Raw genomic sequence first — 23623 nt, forward strand, 5'->3', positions numbered from 1 at the left:
CAAGTTAAAGAAACTTGGAATAATAAAGCTGCCAGTTTTCAAGTGTGACCTCTCCCGCTCCACATGGAAATGTTCTTTCCTCTCTAACTCTCCCTCCTCTGGTGCCAGACTAAAGGCTCCACTGGTTGGGAGGATGGTGTGGGGAAGGGAGTGGGAGGGAGTCATCTCATTCCAAATGCACTTGGAGAGTTTAAGGAACAGCAAGAAAGCAACTGTGGCTACAGTCCAATGAGCAAGATGGATTGTAGGAGGAGAAAAAGGCAGCAGGCACAACAGGCAAGGCCTGCAAAAACACGCTGAGGCTTACAGATTTATCCGGAGTGTGATGGGTAAGCACTGAAGGGCTCCAAACAGAAGAATGATGGCAAGTTTTAACATTAAAAGAAAACAAAACAGGGGGTTCCCGTGGTGGCGCAGTGGTAATGAACCTGACTAGCATCCACGAAGATGCAGGTTTGATCCCTGGCCTGGCTCACTGGGTTAAAGGATCTGGTGTTGCCATGAGCTGTGGTGTAGATCACAGATGCAACTCAGACCTAGCGTTGCTGTGGCTGTGGTGTAGACAGCAGCTACAGCTCCAATCTGATCCCTAGCCTGACAACCTTCAAAGGCAGCGGGTGAGGCCCTAAAAAAAAAAAAAAAACTCCAAACACTTTTGCTCTGACAGGGAACAGTGACTGGAAGGAGAAAGGGAAGGTGGGTGAGAAGACTGTTACAATTACCTAGGTAACTGACGATGGCGATTTTAAGATATTAGGGTAGTAGTTGACGACGGGGGGACAGTAGCCAAGGGAGATGTAGGATATATTTTGAAAGGAAGACATCCTAACCTTACTGATAGGCTGGAGGTGGGTTAAGAAGGCAAGTAAAAAGTCAATGATGAGTTCTAGTTTTTGGCCCGAGTAACTGAGTGGACCATTTCCTGAGCGGAAGAAGGAGGAGGTAGGAAGAGGTTTGCGGAAGGGAGTTGAAAAGCCTACTGCAGATATGCTGAGTTTGAAATGTTTTTTAGACTTTGGAGATGATTTAGAATGGAGATGATGAATAGGCAGACAGAGATAGGAGGCTGTGGCTCATAAGAGGGATCAGAGTAAAGAAATAAATTGGGGAACTACTCAGTATTTCACAGTGAGGGAAAAGAATCTGGAAAAAACACAGATATATAAGTATAACTGAATTATTTGCTGAAACTAACACAACGTCCTCCATCAACCATATGTCCATTTAAAAAAAGAATGAAAATAAAACAAACAAAAATAAATAAAACACCTGAAATTCCCGATTTTTTGGGGGGGGGGGTGGAAAGAAAGGAATAGGCGTTCCTGTTGTGGCTCAATGGGTTAAGGACTGACATACTGTCCACGAGGATGTGGGTTCAATCTCTGGCCTCACTTAGTGGGTTAAGGATCTGGCATTGCCACAAGCTGTGGTGTAGGTCACAGATGTGGCTTAAATCTGGTGTTGCTGTGGTTGTGGTGTAGGCGGACAGCTGCAGCTCCAATTCAACCCCTACCTAGCCTGGAAACTTCCATATGCCATGGATACAGCGGGTGGGCGGCTGGGAAGAAGGAAGGAAGGGAGGGAGGGAGGAGCTGAGGAGGAAGGATGACATTTAAAATTAGGGATGTAGGAGTTTCCGTTGTGGCGCAGGGGAAACAAAGCCAACTAGGAACCATGAGGTTGTGGGTTCGATCCCTGGCCTTGCTCAGTGGATTGAGGATCCAGCATTGCCATAAGCTGTGGTATAAGTCACAGATGTGGCTCGGATCCTGCGTTGCTGTGGCTGTGGCATAGGCTGGCAGCCGTAGCTCCAATTCGACCCCTAGCCTGGAAACCTCCATATGCTGTGGATGTAGCCCTAAAAAGCAAGAATTAAAAAAATAAAAAATAAAATAAAATTAGGGATATATGAGATCACAGCGAGAGTAACATAGATGACAGCCTGAGACTGAGCCCTGAAGAACGTCAACTTTCAGAGCCTATGAAGAAGAGGGGACATCAAAAGAGACTTTGGAAATTTTATGTGTATCTTATGCTTCCAAGTGTAAGAGGGACAGAGAATGAGAGCCACAGAAAGACATAGGTAGAACTGACAAGGAAAAGTTACCAAGAGAGGTTTCTGTCCAGTATAACGAGCACTGTGAGTAAGCTGGCACCACTCTTATGCTTCCTTCAAAAGCAGATTGAATTATTTGATATCTACAAACTACAAGATCCATCGCTGGCCATCATAATCTCCTTCAAAAACCACCTTTCAAAGTCACGTGCCACTCCACTTCTGACTCCTGACCTGCTGATGGAGTCTAGAGCTGCGTTTCACGTGCCAGCTGCTCAATTACTCCTGCCCTGGCCCCTGGCATGGGTCCTGGCTTCTGAATCCAAGTTCTCACCCCCACTAACAACTTGGATTGCCCAGTGCTGACCAGGAGGTGCGCTGAGATCATGTTCCCCCGGGCTGCCAAGAGTTCCTGGCGCGTGGTCAAGGCAGCACACAGGGAGTGAGTGTTCCGCAATTAATCAGGTGACAGAGAACAACTGACATGCTCGGGGACCAGAGGATGAGCCAGAGTGAGGCAGCAACGTGGAGCGGGAGACAGCGCTCCAGGCCTGTCACCCCAGGAGAACCTGCTCTGTCCCCCAGGGCAATGAGACCTCCTTTCACCCAGAACAATGGAAGTTCTGAAGTTTACCATGTGCATGTGTCCAAGGATGCAGGATTCCCTGGACGCTGGTAACCTTAGGAACCAAAAGGTGGGTTCTGCACGCCCTCGGGATGGCCTGGGGACATCTGTGTCCCTCTCTGCCACATCTATGATGGGAACTTCAAACTATCCCATAGGTGGTTAACGAGCCTGACTAGTATCCATGAGGATGCAGGTTCGATCCCCGGCCTCACTAAGTGGGTTAGGGGTCTGGCATGGCTATGGCTGTAGCATAGGCCGGCAGCTACAGCTCCAATTTGACCCTTAGCCTGGGAACCTCCATACACCTCAGTGCAGCCCTAAAAAGACAAAAAAAAAAAAAAGGAAAGATAAAAAGAAAGTGCCTGGGATTTAAAAAGTGCTCAGTACCTATTAGCTCTTCTCCTTTATACTTTAGGTGACCATAAAATGACAGCCAGTCAGCTGAATGGTAAGGCATGTTTCCAAAGTCTCAAACAACAATTTGAAAGCACTGCGAGCACAGAAGTAGAATAAAAGGCTCTTTAATTTGTTTTTTGTTTTTTTGTTTTTTTGAACATGTGAACTATTATATGATCAATGGAGTTGGAACTTGTCCTGAAAAAAAATGCTCCCTCCCTTTTTCTAAACTTTCCTGCCAAGGTTAACACAATTATGCTCCATGATGAAGAAGCAAAGATGTAAATTCTACTGACATGAGATGGATAACATCAATTCTGAATAAATATCATCAAGCAAAAGAGAACTCTCCAAAATTTTTCTGCAAGAGTCATTCGGGCCCATGTCTGCTGTTTAAAATGTTTATATCCTTTAAGCAGACTGTATTTCTATTTCCCTTTATGAAATTTAACTAAAATCCTTAAAGTTGGCAACAGCAGCAGGAAACCATTTATAAGGCCAGCATGGCTATTTTACTTTTATTAACGAAAAGTTATGTAATAGTTGCGGCAAACTGCAGAGTTCTCTTTTATAGTCTTTTAATATTTATAGAAATTTCAGAGGGTTATACGGCCAGAGTTCATTTTGGAAAGTGAGAGTTTCAATTATCAGACAGCAATCAATTATTCTAGCTCAGCTACCGCAATGGCTATTTAAGAGTTGCGCTCATCTTTATTCATGTTTTTTAACAATAGGTCAACTGTGTCCAGTACTTGACCTAGAAGCTCAAATAGGTGTGACTGAACTGTATACTGACAAAGGTCTCTGCTCCAAACTACTGAGTCACACTGCTGGCCTTTTTGGCTCTAACAGTACATTAAAGAAAAGAAAAGGAAAAGGAAAAAGCAGTGCACTGGGAACCATTTAAGGTTATGCTTGTATTAATAGAAAGAGTTGTACTAAACCGCAAAAAAGAACACACAAGTACCTTAAAGGAATCAGAGAGCAAGCCTGTAACGGAGTTCAAGGAGATGTTCACAGACACCAGGCCAATGTCCAGAAAACGAAATCCCACACCGCCTGTGAACAGAAAACTGAGACTTAGTGTCACATATTTCCCTACATCTCTAATGGACAGAATCTGGATGCTTCTCGAGGTAATTAACCATTTTGAATTTTCAAACTATTACTCAGAAAAGCTACTTCCAAACTATGATTTTCAAATAAACCTTGATTGCTTTTGGCTTTAAATAAACATTTTTATTTTAGAATAATTTTGAATTTACAGAAGGGTTGAAAAAAATACTACAGAGGTCCTGTGCTCCTTTCACCCAATTCCCCCTAAAGTTAACATCTTACACCACCATGGCACGTTTGTCAAAACTAAGAAACAGATGTTGGAATGTTACTATTATCGAAGCTGCAGAATGTATTTGAACTTCACCTGATTTTTTAAGAGTGCCTTTTTTTCAGTTTGAAGATCCAATCCCGGACACCACTTTGCAAATGATGTTTTTTTAGAGCTTTAAGTTTTGAAATATGCCTAACTCCTGTGTCTTACAATGTTCCCATTATAATTATTAAAGAAAACAAACCTAGAGCTCCCTGGAAAATATGATTTATTGGATATCAGAGAATGTTACATTATGATTCATGTAAACATGGTATTTCTACTTATGTTTTACAGAGAAGAACAAAAGGCAAATGGCTGAAGTAAGATACGCTCCATTGCCTACTTTGTCCAAAACAAATCATTTAACTTTTCAGAAACATCTCTTCAAAAAATGCCTGTCACTTACCAAAGTCCCAAGGCTCCAGAAAAGAGTCATAAGACAGATGGGAAATCCTTTTAATTCATCCTGTAACAAAATATAAAGCTTTATCATAATCATAATATCCATTTTTATCAAATATATATGTACAACCTGCCTTCTTTCCATTCCCAAATTCCATTTTTAATTACTGCATGATATTTTTATTATATTTATTAACAAAAGAACTCATTTAAGGAGGAATAATTCTAAAAATGTATTATATGCCTTTAGTTTAAAAATAAAGGCAAGCAAAATTTAATAAAATTTTTAAGAGGAAGAGAAGACGTTCTTAAAAAAAAAAACGCCACAATGAATAAAACTAAGAAGAATGCTTCACATTCTTTTCCATGTGCATAATGCTGTGCAAATTACTAAATGGTCACAAACAAGTGAATCACACTGAGAGCACTGCCTTTGTAAGGGGAAAATAGTCATCTAGAGTTTGAGGTTGGGAGATTTTTGAAAAGACACATGTCTGGTAAACTGCCCACATGGGTCAGGTTGACCGAGACAGTCCCAACCCCATGCCCGCTGTCCCAGTGTCCCACCCAATTCATAATTTGTCCTGGGTTTTCCATTTTCTGGTGATTTTTTAAAAATGAGAGCATTGGAGTTCCCGTCGTGGCAGAGCGGAAACGAATCCGACTAGGAACCGTGAGGTTGCAGGTTCAATCCCTGGCCTCGCTCAGTGCGTTAAGGATCTGTGAGCTGTGGTGTAGATGGCAGATGCAGCTCGGATCTGGCATTGCTGTGGCTGTGGTGTAGGCTGGGGGCTACAGCTCCAATTAGACCCCTAGCCTGGGAACCTCCATATGCTGCAGGTGAGGCCCTAAAAAGACAAAAAGAAAAAAAAGAGAGAGAGAGCATTATATTAAGCCAGAGCGTTGACTTCCAGGCTCTGCCATGACCTTGCTGAGAAGGGCGAAATGTGTGCACAGTGAACCCAGCTGTCAACTTAACCTGTGGTTAAATGTGGAAGAGCCTGAGCAGTAATTCATCTCTGGATGGGCTGAAACGGACACCTCACTCTCAGAGTCAGCACCCGAACCACTAGCAGGAAAAGGAAGTGCACTTGGACTAAATCCCCCAGTCTTGGGTGGAGATCCAAGAAAAGAGTCAAGGCTGCCCCAGCCATGACCAGCTCAAGGGCAATCAATTTAAGAAAAGCCAACAGAGATGAAATTTTATCTATTACTCTATAAAGCATGACTTGTCATTTAGATCAAATGAGTGGCCTCTAGGTTAATCTTGCTCAGTTCTGATGACAAAGTACCTTGTTTACATAGCCAACAAGTGACAGCTGTTACTTTGTTGGCTCTATTAGCAGAAGAAATTCACACTTAAATGATGCCAGCTTTCTACCAGTGTCAGGAGAGGTATCAAAGAGAAATCACTTAAATCTTTAATGTAAAAAAGAGGGAAAAATCGTTTAAATCTAATAATGGTTTGATTGTCTTTTTCCAGTTCATAGAACCAAAATAAAGCTCTTGGAAGTTCATTTTATAGAATGTGAAACACCTGACAGGTGTAGCAGCTATTTAAACTCAGTTAAGAATTTCAACAACAAAGATAAAATTATAGTTATTTTTCATTAATCACTGTAATTAAGTTCTATAGAGTCACCATGAACAGCGAATTAGTAAATATCAAACTAGTGCTCTTAGAGGAAATACACAGTTAGGTTCCTCTGAGCCTCTGGCTACAATATTTTCATCAACTGCTCAAAGTTAACCTTGTGTTAATGTGTGTTCCTGTATAAAGACATTTTATTTAATATATGTTATTGATTCATTAACCTTGAACTCAGAGTCAGTAGCACTAACTCATGCCTGAATAAAGTTTATTTAAGACATGCATTTTTCTCCATAAAACACATCACATCACAGCCTTCTTGCACTTACAATATACAGGAATTTCAATAATATACAGCACTTCAATACCTTGCCTGGGAGCCACTGTAAACAGTGAGATCACCAACAAGAAGCACAAAAAAACAAACAAACAAAAAAAGTGGCACCACAAAAAGGACACTTGTTTCTAGTCTGAGAGGTAAAAGAAGAAAGCCTTGCTTTACCTCAGCTGACAGCAAACCAAATTTTGCTACTCTGCAAATGTCCCTGAGTGACTACCAAAGTGACAAAAGGGATGGGAGTTCCCATCATGGCTCAGTAGTAACGAACCCAACTGGTATCCACAAGGACATGGGTTCGATCCCTGGCCTCGCTCAGTGGATTAAGGATCCAGTGTTGCCGAAAGCTGTGGTATAGGTCACAGATGAGGCTCAATTCTGGCATTGCTGTGGCTGTGGTCTAGGCCAGCAGCTATAGCCCTGATTTGTACCCTAGCCTGGGAACTTCCATATGCTGTGGGTGCGGTCCTAAAAAAGCCAAAAAAAAAAAAAAGTGACAAGAGTACAGACTTGGGGTTACAAATTTTTGTGAGTAGGCAGAATGTGCAAAATGGAACCTATAAGTAATGAGGATAAGTTGTTTCTACAGTGATAACACAAATGCAAATTTTGGACAAGTACAGCATTACAGAGTAAAAACCAATATTCTTATCAATTTAAAAAATTATGGAACAGGAGTTCCCCAGTGGCCTAGCGGTTAAGGATCTGGTGTTGTCATTGCTGTGGCATGGGTTTGGTCCGTGGCCCAGGGCATGGTTATGATTCATGTATAATTCACAACTGTACCATATAAACAGCAATATACCACCAAAGTAGAAGCAGACACATCTCACAATTATATTCACCAAAGATGGGGATCTAATTTGATTATATTGAATTAAATATAAGCAAAACTGACAAGTATTTAATCAAAACTGACAAATATTTAAACATGCATGCATATACACAAAGAAACTAAACTAAAATATTTTTGTGACAAAGATGATGTTGAATAAAAAAAGTACTCCAGCATGGCAGTACGTGTTCTCTCTTTTCGCTACTTATCTTAGAAATCTTTGAGGCCTTGAAGACTCAGTAAAATCATCAAGAGTATGGAAGTTTTTCAATTGAGCACTCAAAATCTTCTGTTTGGTCAGTTGGAAATCTTTAATTCAGATTTAATTTATACACAGAACCAGGTTTTTTTTGTTTTTTTTGTTTTTTTACTTTGATAAGTTTGTATTGTACAAGGATGAAATGGACTTCAAAATGGTTGCAATCTAGCAGCCTCTAAATTTAGTGTTCAAAAGACTTCTAAATACATAGTTTATCTGACAAACTTTCTCTTATAAATATTTCATTCAATAAATGTACTCTAAATAAAGTAAAAAAGACAAAACGTATGGAAATATATGGGTTAGAATATTTTCATGTTAAACTATTAAAAAAAGAAAATTTAAAAAAACTTCGATTTAACAGAATTTGCTTTGAACTTACCAGGTATGTTCGTACCTTCACACATATTATAGTCTCATATTTAAAAACTATGATTTACAACAAATAGTAACTACTGAAAAGAATCAACAATTTCAAGTTTAGTAACCATAAAACAAAACTTTAAGGACTATAATTTTAGGAAACAAAAATAACCGTATTTTAAATCTGTATTTCTTTCAGAAAAATACAGAGACCCAGTACTACAGATAAATTATGACTAAGAAACTAAATAATGTATGTGAACTTTTACTGAGAATTCTATTTATGTTCTTTGAAAAAAGTCAATATGAAAGAGTTTCATCTTACTTTGATGTTTGTTTTGATGTTCAGTATTTTTTAATTAACATGAAAATGTTCCTTTTTTAGAAATAAGTTTATTTTAAAAATAACTTCTTAATAGGACTTACTTATAGATTCACCAATACAATAAAAAAGAGCTATCGGTCAATAAATAAAATTATATAATTTTATCTTTAGTACTTTTAATTTCCAAAAGAATCTCAGTTTGGGCAATAAATTAAATGCTTAACCTAACTGTGGTGGTTAATTTTATGTGTCCATTTGGCTACACTATGCCCAGTTACTTCCGTCTAACACTAGTCTACATGTTGCTGTGAAGGTCCTTGTGGATGTGATTAACATTTATTATCAGTTGACTTTGTTTTTTTAAATTTTTTATTACAGGTGACTTACAATATTCTATTAATTTCTGCTGTACAGTAAAGTGACCTAGTTATACATTATATACATTAGCTTTTTGCTTGTCTTTTTTTTAAGGGCCACACCCTCGGCATATGGAGGTTCCCAGGCTAGGGGTCGAATCGGAGTTGGAGCCATCGGCCTACGCCAGAGCCACAGCAACATCAGGTCTGAGCCGCATCTGCAACCCACACCACAGCTCATGGCAATGCTGGTTCCCATATATATACACATTCTTTTTCTCACATTATCCTCCATCATGGTCCATTACAAGAGATTATAGTTCCCTGTGCTATCCTGCAGGATCTCATTGCATTCAGTTGACCTTACAGCAAATTACTCTCCATAATGTAGTGGACCTCATCCAATCAGCTGAAGGCCTTAGGAGCAAAGACTGAACTTTCCCAAGGAAGAAGCAATTCTGCCTCAAGACCCATTACCAAAACCCTGCCCATGTTTCCAGCCTGATGGGCTGCCCTGCAAGTTTTCAACTCAAGACTTAATCATTGACTCTTAACCTAAAATTTCTGCCTGCTGGCCTACCCCCAAAACTTCACCCTTACTAGCTCCCACAATCATGTGAGCCAGTTCCTTAACATAAAAACTCTCTCTCCCTATCCACCATCCATAGTGCACTCATAAAAGCTGTGACAGCATGGATAAATTTATATCCTGCTGGTAGTATTCCTCTCCACAACCTAATACACTAGGTGAACAAGATTAGGAAATATCCAGCATCTCCAGCCAAAAGAACCTGCTCCCTGATAAGAGTAGAAAAATGAAGTAGTTTTATTTTAGGAAGCATGCGATTCAATCATTAACAATGCCTTTTAGAATTCTCGTCGTGGCTCAGTGGTTAAGGAACCTAAGTGGCATCCATGAGGACTCAGGTTCAGCCCCTGGCCTCATTCAGTGGGTTAAGGATCTGCTGTTAGCGTGAGCTATGATGTAGGTTGCACATGCTGCCTTGATCCCTCATTGCTGTTGCCTTAGTGTAGGCTGGCAGCTACAGCTCCAATTGGAACCCTAGCCTGGGAACCTCCATATGCCATGGGTGCTGCCCCAAAAAGACAGAAAGACAAAATGAAAACAAAAAACAATGCTTTTAAAGAACAGAAAACCAGATTTTAGGGTCCCACCTTCCTAGGAAGAATGACACCATGTCACCCCAAAACCCAGCTTTCAGAGAACCCAGCTTCCTTCTCTTTGTAACTTCTTTCAAGCAGGGAGTCTGAGATAGGGAAGGTGCTCCAAAACGTTGCTAAACATTTCACTTTGCCAAACAATGTCTCAGAAGACAATGCCAGTCCTAAAGGCTATAAAGATGACAAGAGAATATGCAAAGCTATATTTTTTTAATGGTTTCAGTAATCATGTTTTCAGTAAGATTACTGTTGTCATTATGAGACTACTGCATGTGTAACCAGGGATTAAAAATAAGTGAATAATTATGGGATTTTCTAATTCTATAATCACTTGTGTCTTTGAAAACCAGGATTCTTGCCATAAAGGAAAAGAGATGCAGAAGAAAGATTTAAATGCACTGTAGTCTAGAGGTTTAATTTCAAGTATCAAAATGAACTTGGGAGGTCTTTTACTTTATTTTAAATATGTGCACATATTTCTGAGCTCTGATTATAGAAAAGGCCTACAAACAAAGACCTATCCAGTATCACTGAGTACTCTTTAGAGATCAGAGCTTCTTAGAGAAATGACTAATTCTAAGGCTCAGGAGGCAATTTCAAAAGGCTCCCACTGGCCAAAGATGGAATAATTTGAGCTTCATTAATGATAATAACTGAAATAGATTTAAACCCATCAAATAAGTTTAAGTCCAAGAGTTCATAACTTAAAAAAAAAAATTGGTCACCTTCAAGAGATGACAGAGAACCAATTAATTATATTAAAAACTATTAAATCAAAGAAAAAGCTCAAGAATTTATCCTGCCTTTCTTTTATGAGCTGTATCACTGGGTAGTACCTAAACTCTTTCAACTATGAAAATGCTCTCCAAGTCACACACATATCTAATGGTAAACAGTAAAATTCTAACTGACTAGGAAGGTATAAGCACAGCCTTTAACCAATGAGTGGCTTTTATGCTAACCAAGAGGTGACCCTTGGGTAGTAAAGATGAAAGGAAAAAAAAAAAAGAATTTTGAGTAGAGACATCCAATGTTGTACACTGGAGGGAAAAGCCTTCACACAGTCAATACAACCAAGTCACTAAATATATATATATATCTCCAAGCAAACAGCAATAATATTAACCCCAAGTCCTAAGGTGATCAGTACAGAGTTGTTCTGTTATTTGAAATATACAGTTTTCAACAAATATTGCAAAGTGTGCTAAGAAACACCAAACCCATTTGGAGGGGGGAAAAAAAAAAAAAAAAAAAAGGCAGGCAATACAAACTGATTTTAAAGGGGCCCAGATGTTAGACTTAACAGATAAAGATTTAAGTTGATAGAACAAAAGGAAATCAAATATAAAGAGTTAGAGAAAAGTGTGATGACAGTGTTTTATCAAATACAGAAGACCAAGATATTGAAACAATTTTTTAAAGAACCAAATAGAAATTTTGGAATTGCACAATAACTGAAATGGAAAAATCACTATAGGAGCTCAACAGTAGACATGAACTGGCATAAGAAATAATTAGAGTGCTTGAAAATAAATCAATAGAAATTATACGATTTGAAGATTTAAATAATGGCTGCAACCTTCCCAAATTTTTCGAAAAACATTAATCTACACATCTAAGAAGTTCAACAAACTACAAACCAGATAAATATACAAAGAGATCTGCACATAGACAAAAATATAATCAAAATGTTGAAAGACAAAAAAATCTTCAAAGCAGCAAAAGAAAAATAACTGTTCACATACAAGGAACTCCAACAAGATTAACAACTGACTTCTCATCACAAGTAAAGAAAACTAGAAGCCGGGAGGATTGAATATTCAAATGGCTAAAAGTAAAAAACTGTGAATTAAAAATCTTATGTCCAGCATAACTATCTTGCAACTATGAAGGTGAAATCAAGACATTCCCAGAAAAACAAAAACTGAGAGAATGTGTTGCTAGGAGATCTGCTTTACAAGAAATACTGAAGAGAGTTTTTCAGGCTGAAATCAAATGACACCAAGTAGTAATTTGAATCCACACACAAAAATGACTGCCAATAAAGGTACATAATTATACAAGACACTATAATTGCATATTTCTTTACCTTCTCTTAACTGTTTTAAAGAGCAATTCAATGAAATGATATGCATACAACTGTATTGTTAGGCTAAAAACATATGAAATTTTATATATTTGATAACAATAACATAGAGGAAGCAGGTAAGAGCAAAGTCTTACTGAAGTAAGGTAATAATACCAGAGGGAAACTCAAGTCCAGAGAATACATGAAGCAAATGAAAAATAGAAAATTTAATATAACTAACTCCATAAATATGTACCTACTTTCCTTTCTTCTTTCAGCTTCAAGACTTAAAACTTCTTTAAAAGATCTATATAAATTAAAAATCATAACAGTGTATTGTTGCATTTTTATAATATAGGCATAATATGGATAAAATACCGGCCAAAAAAAGGGGGGAGAAAAATAGAGTTTCAGTTATTGCTGAAAGTAGGTAAAATTTGGAAGTAGATTCTTTTAAGTTAAAGTTGATATTGTAAATGCTAGAGCAAATACCAAGAAAATAATTCAAAATATATAATTTAAAAATTATTAAAGGAATTAAGATACCGTATTGGCAGAAATTCACTTATTTCAAAAGAGGACAGTTCAAAAAAAAAAAAAAAGAAGAACAAAAGGAGACACAAGATGCATAGAAAACAAAAAGCAAAATGGCAGATGTAAATCTAACCATATAAATAATATAAATGTGAATAAATTAAATAATTCAAAAGGCAGAGATTATCAGACTGTATTTTTAAAAATTCATCTATATATTATATATTGTGTACAGAAGACACATTCTAGATTCAACGATACAAATAGGTCGAAGGTAAAAGCAGGGAAAACAACATACTGTGCAAAGAGCAACTTTAAGAGAATCAGACAAAGTACACTTTAAAACAACAAAGGAAGGAGAATTGAAAGAATAAACAATTTAAAAATGATAGTGGGGGACTTCATATCTCCTTTCAATAGTCAATAGAACAACCAGGAAGAAAATCAACAGGGAAACATAAGACTGGAATAAAACTATAAGCCAACTAGATAAAACAGACATCTATACAACATTCCACACAAAAACACAATACACATTCTCAAGTACACATGAAACATTCTCTAAAATAGACCATATTCTAGGCCAGGAACAACCCTAAATAATACAAAGTGATTAAAATCATGTGAAGAATGTTCTATGACCACAATGGAATGCTATTAGAAATCAGTAACAGAAGGAAATTTTGGAAATTCAGGAATACTTGGAAATAAAACAATACCCTGCTAAATAGCCAGAGTCCAAGAATAAATCATAAAGGGAATTAGAAAATACTTTGAGAGAAAGTATTGAAAACTAAAATGCAACATAACAAAACTTATGAGATGCAGCTAAAGAAAGCAGTGCTTAGAGCAAAATTGGTAGCTGTAAATGCCTGTATTAAAAAAGAAACAAATCAGGAGTTCCTGTCATGGTGCAGCAAAAATGAATCCAACTAGGAATCATGAGGTTGTGGGTTCGAACCCTGGCCTCGCTCAGTGGGTTAAGGATCCAGTATTGCCGTGAGCTGTGGCGTGGGTCGCAGACACAGCTCAGCTCTGGTGTTGCTGTGGCTCTGGTGTAGGCTGGCGGCAACAGCTCTGATTGGACCCCTAGCCTGGGAACCTCCATATGCCTCGGGTGTGGCCCTAAAAAGACAAAAAGACTAAATAAATAAATAAATAAGAAACAAAACAATAACCTAACTTTTCCATCTGAAGTACCAAGAAAAAAGAACAATTTAAACCTACATAAGCAGAAGGAAGGAAATAATAAAGATTAAAATGGAAACAAATGAGGAGTTGCCATTGTGGCTCAACTGATTAGGAATCTAACACTGTGTCCACGAGGATGCAGGTTTGCTCTCTGGGCTCAATCAGTGGGTTAAGGCTCTGGAGTTGACACAAGCTACAGCATAAGGTCACAGATGTGGCTGGGATCTGGTGTTGCCGTGTCTGTGTCATAGGCCTCAGTTGCAAGCTGTAGCTCTGATTCAACCCCTAGCCTGGCAAGTTCCATATATCGCAGATGCAGCTATTAAAAATAAAAATAAAAATAAAAAAGGAAGAAAATAAATGAATAAAATGCAAACAAATGAAAAAATATAATGGAAAAAATAAGAAAGAAAATTAATGAAAGGAAAAATTGTCTTTGAAAAGACCCCAAAAAGTCAACAAACCTTTAAGTAAAATGACCAAGAAAAAATGAGGACACACAAATTACTAAAATCAGAAATGAACAAAGGAACATTACTGACATTACTATTTATCATTTAGAAATAAAAAGTATTATGAAGGAATGCAATGAACAACTATACACTAACAAACTGGATAACTTAGAGGGAAAGGAAAAATCCCTAGAAAAACACAAACTACTAAAACTGACTCAAGAAAATATAGAATTTCTGAACATGCTTATAACAAGTAAAGAGACTGAACTGCTAATTCAAAACACTTCCAACAGATCAAGTACAGACTCAAAGAGCTTCACTAGTAAATTCCACCAAACATTTAATGAGAATTAATACCAATCTTTGACAAACTCATCCAAAAAAGAGAGAGAATATTTTTATTAGGTGAGTAGCACTCTGATACCAAAACTAGACAACAATGTTATGAGATAATTAACTACAGACCAATATTTTCATGGCTATAGCTATAAAAAATTCCACAAAATGTTAGCAAACCAAATCCAGCAATATATAGAAATATTACATACTACAAACCAAGTAGAGTGTATACTAAGACTGCAAGGTTGGTTCAATATACAAAGAAAGCAATCAATATAACATATCATACTAGTGAAATAAAAAGTAAAAACCACATGATATCAATAGACACAGAAAAGGCATTTTCCAAAATCTAGCACCCTCTTGTCATAAAAAGCACTCAACAAAGCAGGAATAGAAAGGAACTTCCTAAATCAGACAAAAGGCCTCTACAGACAAAACACAGCTAATACCATACTTAATAAGAGAAGAATGAATGCATAGCTCCTAAAATTAGGAAAAAGAAAATAAAAACAATGTCCTATTTCTTTTCTTATCATTTTATTTATTTATTTATTTATTTTTTATATGCTCTTGTGGCTTATGGAGGTTCCCAGGCTATAGGTCAAATCAGAGCTGTAATTGCTGGCCACAGGGCCAGGGCCACAGCCACAGCAACACAGGATCCGAGCTGTGTCTGTGACCTACACCACAACTCACGGCAATGCTGGATCCTTAACCCACTGAGCAATGCCGGGGATTGAACCTGCGTCCTCGCGGATGATAGTCAAGATTCCTTAACCACTGAGCCATGACAGGAACTCCCTATTTCTTATCATTTTCTACTCAACATTTCACTGCAGGTTCTAGCCAATGCAATTAGGCGAGAAAAAAAATCAGCATCCAGATTGGAGAGGAGTAAGTATAACTACCTCTCTTCATAGGTGACATGATTTGTAGAAAAGCCTAAGGAATCTCTTTTAAAAACCTTTTAAACACAAATAACCAGGTTCAACAAGAATAATATACATATTCAATTTATTTCTATATAACAATGACCAACTGAAAATGAAAGAATGAAATTAAGAAAAGAGTTGCATTTATGACCACATCAAAAGGAATAAAATATTCTGGAATATATTTAATAAGAATACTTTAAAATTCACTCACTGGAAACTACAGAACACTGCTGGAAGAAATTAAAGACAAAATATGCCATATTCATGGGTTGTTAAGATCTGATATTGTTAGGATATCACTATTTATCTCATTGGTCTACATATCCAGCACAATTATTATCATAATTCAAGCTGCTTTTTCTGCAGAAATTTAAAAACTGACCCTGAAACCCAAACAGATATGCAAGGAACCCAGGACATTCTGAAAAAAAGGAGAACAGAGTTGGAAAAATCCACATATCTCAATTTCAAAACTTACTGTCTAGCTCAGTAATCAACACAGTATGCTACTGACATAAACATGTAACACAATGGGAAGAGAATTAAGAGTTCAGAAATAAACTCTTACATTTATAACCAATTTTGACAAAGAGTGTCATCTGAAACAATTTAATTGGCAAAGTACAGCCTTTTCAACAAATGGTACAGGACCAAATGAATATCCACATGCAAAAAAGTAAAGTGGGACCTTTTCATACATAATAATTAACTAAAAATGGACCAGAGGCTTTAATATAAGTGCTAAAACTATAAAAAATCTTAGAAGAAAACTGAGCAGTAAATCTTTATCATCTTGGATTAGGCAATAGTTTATTAAACATGATACCAAAAGTACAAGTGATGAAAGAAAAAATAAATTGGAATACATCTAAATTAAAATCTTCTGTGCTGTAAATGATAGTATAAAGAAAGTAGGGAAAAGACACAGAATAGGAGTAAATAATTACAAATCATATATCTGAAAAGGACTGGTATCAGTTATATAAAGAACTCCTGTAAGCCTTTAATAAAAAGGTAAACAAATAATCAATATTATCATTATTTTTATCATTTTAAAAGTTTAAATGAATGAAGGACATGAATAAACATTTCTCCAAAGAAATTTACAGATGTCCAATAAACACATGAGAAGATGCTCAACATCATTTGCTACTGGGGAAATGCAAGGGAACTGTAATATGTTTATGGTCAATTAGCTACTCAGTGAGACAGCACTTTATACCCATTAAGATGGAGATAATCAAAAAGAGATAATAACAAATATTGATGAAGATGTGGAGAAACTGGAACCTTCTACATTGCTGTTGGGAATGAAAAATCATGTAGTCACTGAGAAGACAGTTTGGCAGTTCCTCAAAAGGTTAAATCGCAGAGTACAATTCAACCTAGCAATTCCCGCTACTAAGTATACAATTAAGGGAAATGAAATGTACATAAATTCTCAGAGCAACATTATTCACAACAACCAGTAAGTGCAAAAAATTTAGGTGTTCTTCAATTGATGAATGGATAAACAAAATGTGGCACATCTGTACAACGGAATAGTATTCAGCAATAAAAATGAATAAAACACTAATATATGCTATGTTATGGATGAACCTCAAAAGCACTGCACTATGGGAAAAAAATCATTCGCAAAAAAAACACATGTTGAATGATTTGATTTTTACATGAAAAATCAGAGTAAGCAATCTATAGAGACAGAAAGTAGATTAATAGTTGCCAGAGCTGAAGTAACTGGCAGGACAGGGATAAGGAATAACTGCTAAGGGGTACAGGTTTCCTTGGGGTGTGACAAAAATGTCCTAAAATCTAGATTGTGGTGATGGTTGTAGAATTCTGAGAATACACTAAAACCATTGAATTGTATACTTTAAATGGGTTAATTTTATAACATGGAAAATGCATCTGGATACCAATGTTTCTATTTTGGTTAAAACCAAACTATGGTATCTAAGGAAGCAAAAAGGATCCATAAAATATGAAAAGAAGAATGAAAGTGATTACTATGAAAAGTTGGGATAACACTTCCATATGTGATTGACATAGGCACACGGAAGAGTTTCAAGGGTAACTGACAAAGTTCTAATTCCTGATCTAGGTGCTATCAGCATTATAATAATTCATTAAATCCTATATTTGATTTGCTGGTTTTCATATCTGTGTTTTATTTTATAATAAACACACTTTTTAGGGACATTTTAGGATTTTTTTTCAAAAACAAGAATTTGAGATTATATGCTGATCATCTGACTAAATTACTGTCACATAATAATGAAACTATATCTGTCCTACACAATACAGTTATTGAGCACCTGAAATGTGGCCAGCATGACTGAGGAACTGACTTTTTTTTTAATATAATTTTTTATATTTTTTTCCATTATAGCTGGTTTACAGTGTTCTACCTTTTTAATTGATTTTAGCTACAACTAATTTAAATTCAAATATAAATAGCCACGTGCAGCTGGAGGTCATCACATGGATGATACAGGCTTAGAGCACGCAACTGCTATGACATTTTTGGCAGATGTGAATTTCTAAGAACAATGGATGAACAAGCAAAACTCTAAAATCTTAAAAATAAAAATTGCATCTCACAGGACTTTGTAACAACCACCATTTATAACAGCTTTGCAACAACCACCATGTGCTTTTTTCAAGTTTGCAAAGACTTCTCAAAGAACAAAGAAATAAACAAGTATGTCTATATCTATATACAGACAGAAACAAAGATACAGACATATCAGAAAAGTCTGAAATCTCACTGGCCAGAGTTCTTGTCTTGTTGGCCAGAGTTCTTAATATGTCAAGGAGCCCTTCACAGCCATCGTATTTATCCAAAGTCTCGAGGAAATGAAAATGGCAACCTAGTTTGAACATCATGCAGTGATTTCTACATCACCAACTCCCGTCCCCCCTTGTCACAGACTCCAAGAACCACTGACTCCACCAGAATCTTGAACAAATCAACGAGATATAAAGTCTACATTGTTTTTCTCACTTTCCAAATTGTTCCTCGGTTCCCCAGTCCTAAGTTCTCCGGATGGGGTTCTATGACCCATTTCTATCACTGCAAATGGTCCTTAACATTCAATCACTAGACAAACACTGAGTAATTATTAAGCTAGGCACTATATTAGGAAATAGATGAAAGGTATAAACTTGTCCTTAGACAAATTATAGTCTAGAGGAAGGTAAGCACCAAATAAAGCTCCAGAACTGAGCAGTGTGTTTAGGTGCTACACGAGTACAATTTACACACCCTCACAGATGCACAGAAAAGGAATATCTAATTCCTGGGGACAGGAAAGGGACCAGGAAAGTGGGGTGACAGAAGAGGCATCTCAGAGCTAAGTCTTCAAAGGTAAGCAGTGAAGAGGGAAAGAGAAGTGTTTCAGGGGAAAAGCGAACACACAAAGGCTCAAAAGCCCCAGAGAACTCAGAACCGAGGCAAGTTCAGTACCGAAGCCCAGGAGAGTGGAGAAGGGAGAGACACAAACACTAGACAGGCAGGCAGTGCTCCCGGATCTGAAGCCCTTTGCTTGGATGGGAGGGAGTCTGGATTCTACCTGGAAGGGGTAGGAGGCCAGAGAATTGTGAGTTCAGAAATAATGCAATTAGGAGTTCCCATCATGGGTCAGGGGTTAACAAACCTGACTAGCATCCATGAGGACGTGGGTCCGATCCCTGGCCTCGCTCAGTGGGTTAAGGATCTGACATCACCGTGAGCTGCGGTGTAGGTTGCAGGCCCGGCTCGGATCCCAAGTTGCTGTGGCTGTGGCGTAGGCCGGCAGCTACAGTTCTGATTGGACTCCTAGCCTGGGAACCTACATATGCCGTGGGTGTGGCCCTAAAAAAAAAAAAAATCACTCTGTGAAACATAAGTAAGAGAAAGTCGGAGACTGGCAATAGGACAGGCACTTTTAGAAGTTATTACAGTAATATGGGGAAAAGAAAGGGCTCAACCTAAAGCACAGACCACAGTGTTACAGACGAAATGATGCCCATGAGGGCTGACCGTATATGGGGTAAGGAAGAATAAAGAATCATGGTGAGTTCCAGGTTTCTTACTTGAGAAAAAGGACACTGCCATTCATCAATTTTTTAAAAAGGAATATGGAATTCTCATTGTGGCTCAGAGGGTTAAGAATCTGACCCACTATCCATGTGGATGTGGGTTCAATCCCTGACCTTGCTCAGTGGGTTAAGGATCCAGCATTGCAGCAAGCTGTGGTGTAGGTTGCAGATGCGGCTCAAAACTGGTGTTGCCATGGCTGTGGCATAGGACGGCAGCTGCAGCTCCAAATTGACTCCTAGCCTGGGAACTTCCATATGCCACAGATGTAGCCATAAAATTAAATAAAATAAAATTAAATAATAGTTAATTAAATAAAAGAATGTAAGAAGAACAAGAAGTACAGATTTGACAGTAATCTTGAGTTTTGAAACTCAGAAAGTATTAGTTAAAAAAATCAATAATATCAAATGTCCCCAGAAAGGTAAAGTGAAACTCAGCTCTACCGGCACTAGCTCAGACTCAGATTTAGAAAACTCTGGGGATGTGTGTTTTCATCACCCTCCAAAGGATTCAGGTGTACGCCAAACCTGGAGAACCACTGGTCTTGCCAAATACTACTGACAACACCGGCAAAGGGCCAGGCAGTTAGGTGGGAACTGATGATAACAGAAGGGAAGGTTTATTATCAAGAGCAGCAGAATCCAGAAATGGAGACGGCAAACATAGACTCTTCTTTCAATAAGCTTGAAGAGAAAGAGAAGGCAGACTTAAAGTAAAGATGAGGAAAAAAACGATTTACAGAATAACATCCTCCAAGTGGCAGAAAAGGGTTCGAGCCCAGGCGGAAGGGCCAGCCCCAGAAAGGATGGCGGGCACCAGTGGCTGTCCTCCCTGCTCACACTCCCTCTGGAATTACTGAAGCCACATTTTGTTCTTCTCTGGGAGGAGGGCTGAGGGACGTGGCTCTGGAGAAGCCAAAGCCAATCACAGGACATCTATCCCTCACCGCTGACTGGTTTAGAAATAGATACGTGGAGGTCCCACTGTGGTTCAGCAGAAACAAACCTGACTACTTAGTATTCATGAGGATGTGGGTTCCATCCCTGGCCCCGCTCAGTGGCCCACTGGCTCACTCAGTGAGCTGTGGTGAAGGTCACAGATGGCTCAGATCTGGTGTGGCTGTGGCGTAGGATGGCAGCTGTAGCTCTGATAATTATGATGATGATAAGCTAAGCTCACGGTTATGAAGTATTTAAAAGATAGGTATTTTATCCATGTATTGTTTCCTTCTGCATTCCATTTGGCTTCAACAGTGAAACCACACCAACCTCCCTTTCTGTTTATGACAATTTTCATGTCAGTTTCATTTCTCATACCTCCATAACATACAACACGACACCACAATACAGTCTACAGAAGAATCCTTAGCTTTAAAAACAAACACCCTGGGAGTTCCTGTTGTGGCTCAGCAGTCAGGACTAGTATCCATAAGGATACAGGTTAGATCCCTGGCCTTGCTCAGTAGGTTAAGGATCCGGCATTGCCATGAGGTGTGGTATAGGTTGCAGACACGGCTGGGACCTGGTGTTGCTGTGGCTGTGGTGGAGGCCAGCAGCTGCAGCTCCAATTCAACCCCTAGTCTGGGAACTTCCATTTGCTGCATGTGTTGCCTTTTAGGGCAAAAGCAAAAACAAAAACCAAACAAACAAAAACTCAAACAAAACAAAACAAACCTGAAAACCAAATAATTTCTTAATTTATTTTTCTATTTTTATATCCACATAGTTTCTAAATCTGCGCCTTAGTCTGCGAGATAATACCTTTGATTCCTATCAGAGGGTGCCAAACCAATACAATAGCCACAGAGATAAACACCAGAGAAAGAATGTTTTGGACACAAATAACAAAAAGCACAAGAGTTGAGTGCCTATGCAGGCAGTCCCCAAACAGTGACAATTTTTTTTTTTTTAAGTTAAATTGTAAGTTTTTGAAGTCCACAAGATTTTTCCTACAGAAACAATGTTACTATGAGTCATTCCAGTACTGGGCAAACACTATGCATGGGGCTATTGTTTGAACTACTCCCAGGCAGAATAATACTTCTTCCTTTGGAAAATACATCATTTTTCTCCCTCCACCCTCTACCAAGTCCCAGGGGAATGGGCCACATCACGGACTCTGTTCCCCTCTCCGGCCGCATCTCTCACCACTCTCCACACCCCTCACTCTGACGGCCAACCGCACTGCTTCTTCAACCTGCAGCACCTCACCCCGGGGCCCCGCCCAAGTCGCTGCTGTCATGCCCTTCCTGTCCTCTTCATGGTCACCTCCACTCAGCCTTCCGTTTTGGTTTAAATGCTACTTCCATTCCACAGGTGAACCCACCCACAGTGAGTCACGCAGCCTGGAGACCCTTCCCCACCACAGTATCGCATGGCATTGTATTCACCTTGCCAATGTCCCCCACATCTCTGTCATGTTGGGGATACATTTTATCTGTTATGATTTTAAGCTCAGAGATCAGAAAAGTGGTTGGCTTTGTGGAGATGTTGAATACATACGTGTACATGAATGAATTTTCCTAAGAGAAGGTGTTCCGATGCCTTTTTAACCCAATCTATGCTCATTACCATGGAATAAAGGGGTTTTCCAAAGAAGACATCTCCATTTTCTGAATTGATACCCACAGCTTGTTTAGCTCACCTATCCAATTTCTTCCCCACTGCTGGTTTATAAAGGAACTTGAATAGAACACTAAAATTCCAACAAACAGGAACGAGTCTATTTTCTAATAATACCTTCATCTCTTTCTTGCAGGGAGTGTCATTCATTCTCGTGGCTTTTACATGCTGTAACTGATGAAGTGCTGATTCCCAAATCTGTATCTCTAGGCCTGATTTTCTGGAGCTGAAGATTCAAATTTCCAGCTGTCTATAATTTTCTATCTGAATGTCCCACAAGAATTTCACTCCATTTTCCAGATGCTCCTCAACCTTTATTTTCTCCTGTGTTTCCTACCAGGGCCTGACACTCAAGTTCTCACTCTTGCTACTTTAAGACTAGGCCGTGGACCAACAGGGTTGCTCATCTCCTCGAATTCTGTTGGAAACCCAGAATCTCTGGCCCCACCTTGACCTGCTGAATCAGGATCTACCTTTTAACAAAGCCCCCAGGCAGTGCATATGCACAATACAATCTGAGAAGCACTGATCTGCAATTCCTCCCTACCTCCACACATCACCTCTGTCACCAAGTCTACACAGGAAGATATCCGAAATATACTCCTTCTCATCCATTTCTGTTAGCACTGCCCTGGGTTAAGCCATCACCTCTTGTCTGGAACACTGTAATGGCCTCTGAGTTATCTCATTCCACTAACCACCAGTTCTCACCCAGAATTTCCAAAGACACATTCAGGTGTACAGCTGTGAATTTTGAGCGACCATGTGGTTGGCTGGACAGAGCTATGCGTGATATGAAGCTTACCTGTGTTACAGTCTCTCATCTAAGGAGATGATCACAAAGGTGTCAAATGGGAAAGGATGCGAAAATAAAAAGCAAGAACAATTGAGAACCACTCTTCTCCCATTTCATTACAGTCTCTGTACTTACTTTGGTCTTCTCCCAAAAATACTTATCTGATCACATCTCACCTCTTTCTAAGGTCTTTCAATGGCTTCTGAACCCAACATGTACTTCCTACTTCCACCTTTCTGTTCATACTTTTCTCTTCATTTTTTTCTCCTTTTGGCAAAAGTCTTGCTCATCGTCTGAGGTTCTGCTCAAGAGTCAGTTTACTGGAGAAGAGTCATCTTATCTTCCCAGTCTCCCTGCTAAATAACTGCTTCTCCCTCCTCATGTCTGGGCCCCCACAGCGTTCTGCTCCTCTGGTGATGGTGGCTGGCTAGCTTTCCTGCCAGACAAGCACTTCCCTAAAGGTAGTCTGTATCTCAAGCACTGGCAGATGGTAGATTC

The 23623-nt window shown here is 38.6% G+C and overlaps 1 protein-coding gene across 7 annotated transcripts in view; it reads right to left on the minus strand.

Moving 5' to 3' along the window:
• ZNF438 (zinc finger protein 438) overlaps positions 1-23623 on the minus strand; it is a 199517-nt gene that overhangs the window by 146402 nt on the left and 29492 nt on the right. For 6 of the 7 annotated variants that reach the window (XM_047754513.1, XM_047754520.1, XM_047754511.1 and 3 more), the window contains exons 2-3: positions 4859-4918; positions 4048-4139 (exon numbers count right to left, since the gene is read on the minus strand). The gene's annotated coding sequence lies outside the window, so the exon portion shown is untranslated. Of the gene's footprint in view, positions 1-4047; positions 4140-4858; positions 4919-10096; positions 10209-23623 lie in introns of those variants that run through there. The other variant, XM_047754512.1, reaches the window with a different exon arrangement.

Source organism: Phacochoerus africanus, chromosome 12, assembly GCF_016906955.1.
Source record: "Phacochoerus africanus isolate WHEZ1 chromosome 12, ROS_Pafr_v1, whole genome shotgun sequence".
NCBI lineage: Eukaryota > Metazoa > Chordata > Mammalia > Artiodactyla > Suidae > Phacochoerus > Phacochoerus africanus.